Genomic DNA, 7,993 nt, shown 5'->3' with positions numbered 1-7,993 from the left:
TTGCTTTAAGATCCTAAAACCGTAATCATGAAGTCTTAAGTGTCCTGATTGGGAGAAGCTGCTTAAAGGTTGTCTGGCCTACCCATGCTAGTTTAACAGTTAACTATGGGAGAAAACCCCAGAGGATTCCCTCCAAACCTGGCTTGGTAGTGTCAGGTCACCATGCCCACAGCCCTTCATGATGGAATCCCTGTTGACCTCTCTGTGGCCTCACTCTCTCGCACCCACACCGTGCTCCCAGCCAGGCTCAACTGTGTGCTGCTCAGATCCTTCCACGCAGTGTCACACTTCCGTAACTCGGGTCCGGCTGGTCCCTGAGCCTGTCATTCATGTCCTCCCATGTGTCCGTCTGATGAAGAGCAGCTCTCAGTTTTCAAGGACCAGCTTGTGTCACTTTGGCGAAACCTTTGGGATATACCTGAGCCACCTCTTTCTAGGCACCTTCTAATAAGAGGGTTGTAACGGGTTAAATAGTGCCCTGTCTCTCAAAGATACGTGCACCTGGAACCTGGAGATGCCACCTCATTGGGAAAAGGGTATTTGCAGCTGAAATTAAGTCAAGGATCTGGAGATAAGGCCGTCCTGGATTACATGGGGCCCTAAACTCAATATAAGAGAAAAGAAGGGGAAACAGACACAGAGCAGAAGGCCGTGTGAAGATGGAGGCGGGATTGGAGCAGTGTGTCTGCTAGCCGAGGAGCCCAGAGTCGCCGGCAGCACCAGAAGCTGGAGGAGAGGCCTGGACCGTTCTCCCTGAGAGCCTCCGGAGGGAACCAACCCTGCTCACACCCTGGTTTCAGACATAACGGCTTCCGGGACTCAGAATAAGCTTGTTTTGTGCCACCCAGTTGGGGGTAACTTGTTATGGCAGCCCTAAGACTCTAATACAAACGATCTCATCCAACACTGCTGATATTTCGCTGGACCTCTTTCCTGACACTGTGAGAACTTGAGAAAAGAGCCATGTCTGAGGTCCCTTCAGTGTCCCAAGGATCTTGCCCTCTGCCCGAATCTAAGTAGGTGCCAAGTGTGCGTGCTTGAACGGAGTGAATGAACGTAAATTAAAAATAAGGTTGCAGCTGAAATAGATAAAGTAATATAGCTGCGGCCTGCGCAGTTAACATAGTTTGAGATCTGCACGTTGGAGAGTAAGTGGAACCTCAACCTCTGTCCAGGGCTCAGCAAACTCGTCTGTGAGTCAATCCTCCCGCCACCTGTTTCTCTACAGCCTATGAACTAAGAATAGTTTTTACATCTTTAAAAGGCTGGCAAAAGTCAAAATAATATTTTGTGGCATGTGTAAAATATATGAAATTCAAATTCGAGTGCCCGTAAATAAAATTTTATCGGAACACAGCCTCACTCATTTGTTTACATGTTATTTTTGGCTACTTTTGCACTACAGCAGCAGAATGGAATTCTTGTGACAGAAGCCATATGGCCCTCAGAGGCTAAAATATTTACTGTCTGGCCCTTTACAGAAAGTTTACCGATCTCTCGTCTAGTTACAAGAGCAGGTTTCTTTGAGAACCTAGTGTGTCGGAAGCACCGTGCTGCAGACTGATACAAGGAGCTATCTCTGCTGCTGGGAAGTGGGTTTAATTTGGTCTAATATTTGCCGTTCAGATAGCCAGAGAGAACAAAAAGGCATCTTCTCACCTGCCGAGTCTGACCCCTATTCATGTCTATCCTCAGAATGAAGGATTATGGGGCTGGCCATGGGCTCATCAGGAAAGAGGACCAGGATTAATTAGCAGGATCTGCCCTGTGTACTGGAGGGAGGTGTGACTCCATTCTGTGCAGGTAAATTTTCTGTCACCCTAAGGCAGCCTCCTTTTACCCCCTCTTACCTCTAAAACAGCCCGGTCGGTATCTCTCTACTCATACTTTGCCCCAGTCCCCGTGTCTCTTCCTTCACAGTGTAAAGTATCCGTTGCATCATGTCTTCCACCAGCTATACGCATGATGATCTGTTATCTGCCCTGTTTCTGCAGCCCTCCAGCTAGATGAGTAGAACTCTTCAGTTGGCTGTTTTCTCACTTTAGAGATTTGGATTAAGAAGCCCTCTGGGCTATTTTAAGACTGCTCCAAGTATTTTAGACTTGTCATAAGGATAATTAGCATTTGTGCTCAAACCCAGGTCTTTTGAGTTGAAATGCCGTACTGGTTCCATTTGAGATTGCAGGAATTGCCAGTTCATAAATTCTTACAATCCCTTACAGAGCATATTTCACAATCTACGTGGTGATCCCAGAAGATGTAATGGAAAGATCTGTAGATAAAAACTGTAGATCTGTAGATAAAAACAGGAAACTGGCCTGAAGAATTGGGTTTTGGCCTAGATGGGAGAGGGGATGGGGCAGAAGCTGACCGAGAAGCATTAATACAAGTCGTGGTGAGACTCAGCTCAAGGAGGCCCGCTTTGGGGTCAGGTCCCACACAGTGTCAGTGTAGTGCTAGAACTGAGTGGCAGTGTGGGATGGGGCCAGGGGGCAGTTCTCGAGGTGGGCAGTCCCCCTCAGGCCGGATGGAGGGTCCTGTCTGCATGGCGCCTCCTTGACTGGCCCACAGTCTGTGCAGGAGAGCGGGTCAGGTTTGCTCCTGAGGACACATGAGGCACCTGCAGTGTCCCCCAGCAACAACTGAGGGAGGCTTGCGGAGGGAGGTGATAACACTTTGAAGTTATGCAGGTGGGAGCTCAGAGCCACCAGGATTTGAATATTAATGCTAATACAACTACATTTATATGCACAGCTGTCATTAAATAATATTTGATTGAAAAAAAAAAACCTCAGGAAACGCAAGCCATATCACTTCTTTGGAACTCTATTTTCCTAATCAGTAAAATGAGAATTGAGACAATATCGCTAACGTTTGATTCTGTTTCATATACTATGTGTTTTGTCTGTACTGTCTGCAAAAGGCAGCATTGGTGTAAACAGTTAAATTAAAACACAGACTTCAGAGTTGGTGGAGTTGAGTTTAACTCAGTGTGCCTTTGGATGAGTCTCATGTGTCCTCATTTATAAAACAGAATACTTGAAATGCTTAGCCCCCCACCGTGGCCCTGAGGGCTGTGCTTGATGATGCTTGTACTGTCCAGTGCACGTCAGGAGTGCTGAGCGCCAGTCTTGTTATGACCATCGTGACGTTTGCATTGTAACCTATTTCAGGTGTCTTGTCCATTAACATGTATGGTTTTCCACAGATCCTAGAATTGTCCACAGCACCAGTTCTACTTTCCTCAGTCTGTGAGGGTGTTAGGGCAAGCTGCCTAATTTTCATGATCCTTTAGAGATCCTATAACTGATTAATAAAAACTTAATGTGAGGATGCACTGGTTTCTGAGTGGGCAGGCGATTAACTGGGTATCTGAAACCAAAACTAGTACCATAATTATTTTAAACGTTGAGTGCCGGTATGGTGATAACTGCAGCAGTGTTCACATCATTGTGTCAGTAAATAGTAAGTACTGTCCAGAGGCCCCCCCCCCCAGGCAGTGTCCTAGGACTGAAGATGGGTGCCGGGTGGGGACATCATGGAGAGCAGCGGATTTCTGGGTGTATAAAGAGGGCGCTCGCGTGAAGGAAGCCACGTGAGCAATAGCAAATGTTGGTATATAGCCTCCAAGTGGTATGTGGTCTGAATATTGACACAAAACACCGGGATCTTTCAAGTACTGTTTTTGGAAAAATGTCTAAATCTGTGGTTGTAGTAGAAACAGTGCGCCTTCAGTAAGTGGGATAGGCCTGGGTTCAAATTTTATGTCACCAGTATTTATTCTTCCTGTCCCCTTACCCAAGTGCAATTTGTTCCATATACTGTTCCATGCTTTGCTTTATTCACTTAATGAAGATCGTAGATTGTCCCATGTTTTTACCTAGACAGCATCCTCATTCTCTGTGAAGGCTGTGTGGTATTCCATTATATGCCTATACCATAATTCGCTAAACCAGTCCCTATCTGAGGGACTCAGTTTATTTCCAAACTACTGTCACTGTAAACAGTGATGTGAGGACAGACCTTGTACATACATCGTGCATGTACACAAATATCACGTCTCCTTCACTCTGCATCAAGTAACGCCGGCCATGCTAATCTTGCTGTTCCTCAAAGGCAGTGAGGGCGCTGCACTGTCGAGGCCCTTAGCAGTGGCTGGCCCCACTGTGGGGTGGCAGATGGGTCGTACCCTGCGTCTCTGATCAGGTGTCATCCTCCCAGTGAGGCCTGCCTTCCCCACCTCCTGTTTATAAGGGCGTCTGTTGGTCTGGTGGGGGAGTGGTCCTCCAGGGAGCACTCGGCAGCGAGAGGCTGGGAGGAGGGGCAGGGGCATGGAGGGTGGACCGCAGGACAGTCTGTGTAGAAGAGAGTCTCCCCTGTATGGGTTCTGCTCCCTTTCTGCCCCTCACTCACTGGCTTTACGACTTCCCTGGGCCCCATTCTCCCCATCTGTAAAAGTCAGTCTCCGTGGTCCTACCTCTGACCTGGAATAGCTGCTAAGACAACAGTGGCTTCCAGGCTGTGCCCCAGGTGCTTGGGGGAGGTCCTGAGAAGGGAGAGCTGCTCCGGGCGGTCAGAGGCAGAGGAGGCGCCTATGCACAGAGAGGTGGCTTCCTCAGACGCCCACAGCCGCAGGGCAGCTAACCTATCCCAGCTCTGCTGCTGGCCCCAAGCTAACAGCTCCTGGAGCCTCTGACTTAGCTGCTGAGGCATTTCAGACAAGGATCATCCTGTGAGCGCCGATGAGTGCGCTCTCTAGGGGTCCTATAAAGGGAGGAAACCACTGTACGTAAGCATGCTATTCAAGGGGCACAAACATAGGGAGACACTGTTACCCCCGTTTTATAGATGAGGAAACATTCAGAGAGGTTAAGAAACTTGCCTAAGGTCACACAGCTACCGCTAGAGCCACTGCTCAGTCTAAATCTAGGTTTCAGGGCCCTTGCTCTATGTTACGTTCTTTTTCTCCATCTTTGATGCTGCTGCTGCTGCTAGAACTCTCACTTTCTAGAACTAGTTTGATTTAATTAGATTGTTGGTTCAAATTGTGACTACCTCTAATTTCAGGCAGAAGCTAGTTTTCAAGAAAGTTGAACTTAAACATGTATGTGTTATGGAACAACATTTATTATTATGTTCACCAGACCACAAGAGAGAAGCCTTTCACTGCCACTGGATGTCCATTCCCACCCCTACAAAAGGAGAGATTCTTGCTGGGAGAGAAGATGGGCCAGTTTGTGTAATGAAGTTCAGAGAGGGGAGGGTGTGTGAGGAGCAAGAGGGGGATGGGAGGGGTTGAGGAGAAGTCGGCGGGCGGAGGGGCGGTCAGAGGGGCTGGGGCAGCGCAGGAGGTGAGGGGCTGCGAAGGGAGAGGGGATTTTCATGCAGACCATGTATATGGACTCATTTAATGCCCTTTAAGACATGTGAGTTGAACATTAATCCCTTTTAAATTACTTGTGGCTCATTAACTTATTAAAACATGGGCCTCTCTGAGCCCGTAAGAGCAACATGCAGAAAGAAAGACTTGATTAATGTGACGGACTGGACAACTGGCAATGAAGAGTGGAAAGCATCTATGTTCTTTCTCTCCCCACAAGGAGGAGCCCGTGTCCACACTCTCCAGACGGAGCTGAAGATGCTTAAATTTGGTGAAAGTGTGACGTTGGTGCATTATTTCCAGAATAGAGCTTTCCAGGGGTTGGTGTAAGGTCTGCAAAGATTCCCTTGCCCAAAACCTCACTTCTCATGCTACAGAGAATGTTTGATGGCGTACACACAATATATTACATTTTTAAAAAGCAAGTTTATGACATTATACATACGTTACCAGATTTTTCTGCAAGATAATTTATATGAATGCATGGAAAAAAATACTGAAAGGATAAACACCAGAATGTCAATACTGGTTATTTCCCGAGAATGGGATTAAGGAAATTAAAATGTTTTTCATACCTTTCTGAAACTTTATTGTTTTTTTTTTTTTACAATGACCATTGTTTTGATTGTTAGACAAGTTTTATCAGGAGAAGAGAATATATAAAGTGATCCTGCTGAGAGTGGGAAAAACCACGTGATCTGTCTGCCTCTGAGCGCTGTCTTACTGAGGTCTGTTTCTGTCTGGGTGTGCTCTGCTAGGAAGAGCACGGAGCTGGGAGTCGGGAGAGCTGCTTCCGGCCTGTGGTGTGTGCTCAGGCTCTTCCCCCACTCCCTGTGCACACCCTTACACACGCGTGTGTGTGCCCATACCCCCCACTGCTCACACAAAGATGCACAGCCCTTGGCCTGCACCCCAGTCTGTAGTGGAATCCCTGAACGGTGCAGCCGGGTGACAACTGTGCAGTTTGATCCGTCACTCTCATTTTACAAATGGGAAAACTGAGGCTGAAGGAGAGCTGCAGGGAGCTGAAATTAAGGGGAGATTGTCCAAGTCCTTTGTTAACCTGGAGAAAGGTCTGGCAGCTTCTTCCAGAACAGTGATACTATTACTAATAATAACAACATCGCGCAATAATAGCTGACAGCCAGGCACTGTTCTGAGCACTTTATGTACAACTTTTAAAATCTTCGCTACAATCCCGTGAGCTAGGAATTCTTATCACCCCACTTTACGGCGGTAATTTTACAGGAGGAGGAAGCACAGAGAAGGCCGGACGTGCCCAGAGCTACCCAGCTGTCGGTGGTGGAGCAGTGAATGGAGGCCAGGCTGTTCTGGAACCAGCCTCTGCTGACTCCCCAGGAAGAATCCTGACCCAAGGTAGGACCCTAGCCTAACTGGTGCCCCCCGCCCCAGATGTGGACAGGCAGCTAAAGTCTGGGGGCCATCCTGTGAAGGAGAGGAGAGGGTGTGTGAGCCAGTCCCGGGGAGCCCCACAGTCACCTGTGGCTGCCGGAGGGGCAGCTGCACCCCGGCCCCGCACTGAGGCTCCTGGCCAACAGCTTCCTGGAGGCAGGGTGGCTGGAACCCTGGGGGAGGATGTGGCACCCTTCTCAGGCATCAGCCTGGAGGGCTGCAGGGCCGGGGGCGGCCAGCAGCTGCAGCCCTGCGAGGGACACGTAGAGTGCAGACAGCTGTGGCACCATGCCAGGGTCCCAGGTGAGTTGGCGGCCGGGGCCCTGCGGCTCCAGCTCACAGCCCTCCACCAGGCTCCGGGTGAGGGCCACATCCTCACTCTGCAGGGACGAGAGCACTTCCGGTGGGAGTGAGACGGTGGTTTCCTCAGCTGGTCGAAGTTTGGCTCTAAGATGCTCGCCACCTGCAAGGAATCACCCAGAGTGAACGGAGAGGTCTCCCAGGGCCGGGAGCAGTGGAACACCCCCTCCGCTGAGGGTGAGAGCCTGGGGCCTCTGTTCCCCCGCCCTCCCGACAATGAAGCCTCGGCCCTGGGGCCTTGCTCCGAGCAGAACTGTGGTTCCAAGTAATGCGCCTCCCAAATGCTCTTCCCTGCGCTGGCTGCAGTCAGTGGTTTCCAACACTCCCAGTGCCTCCCAGCCTTTGCATACGCTGTTCTGCCTGGACGGCCACCCCCCATCCTTCATCTGTTAATCCACGAACTGCATGGAGGGGCCCCCGCTCTGGGAAACACCCCTGAGCTCCCATCGCCACCTACACAAGGTAAATCAGGCGCTGTCTGTAATCACCTGTTGGAGGATCCCCTTGAGCAGCCTGTGAGGGACAGGGCTGCCTCTTCCACCCGTGTTCTCAGGCCCTAGCAGAGGGCCGGGCACAAGGGAGGAGCCCAACGTCATCCGTGAATAAACCCGCGTATTTCATCATTGCGAATAACCCTGGGTGTAGCCCGCCCAGCAGAGGCTGCTCAGGTCTGGGTACACAGAGGTCAGAGCCCAGCGCACGCTCTGCAGGTCTGCTTCCCCGGATGTCCTCCCCACATCCCCTCCCCAGGTTCTCACCAGCTCCAGCCACTGAGGCAGGACCCCTCTCTCCAGGCACTGGGCCAGCAGGCAGTGTTGGGTGTCACTCAGCACTGTGGAG

The sequence above is a fragment of the Lipotes vexillifer genome, unplaced genomic scaffold, assembly GCF_000442215.2.
Source record: "Lipotes vexillifer unplaced genomic scaffold, Lipotes_vexillifer_v1.1 scaffold796, whole genome shotgun sequence".
Lineage (NCBI taxonomy): Eukaryota > Metazoa > Chordata > Mammalia > Artiodactyla > Lipotidae > Lipotes > Lipotes vexillifer.
This window is presented reverse-complemented; position numbering follows the sequence as displayed.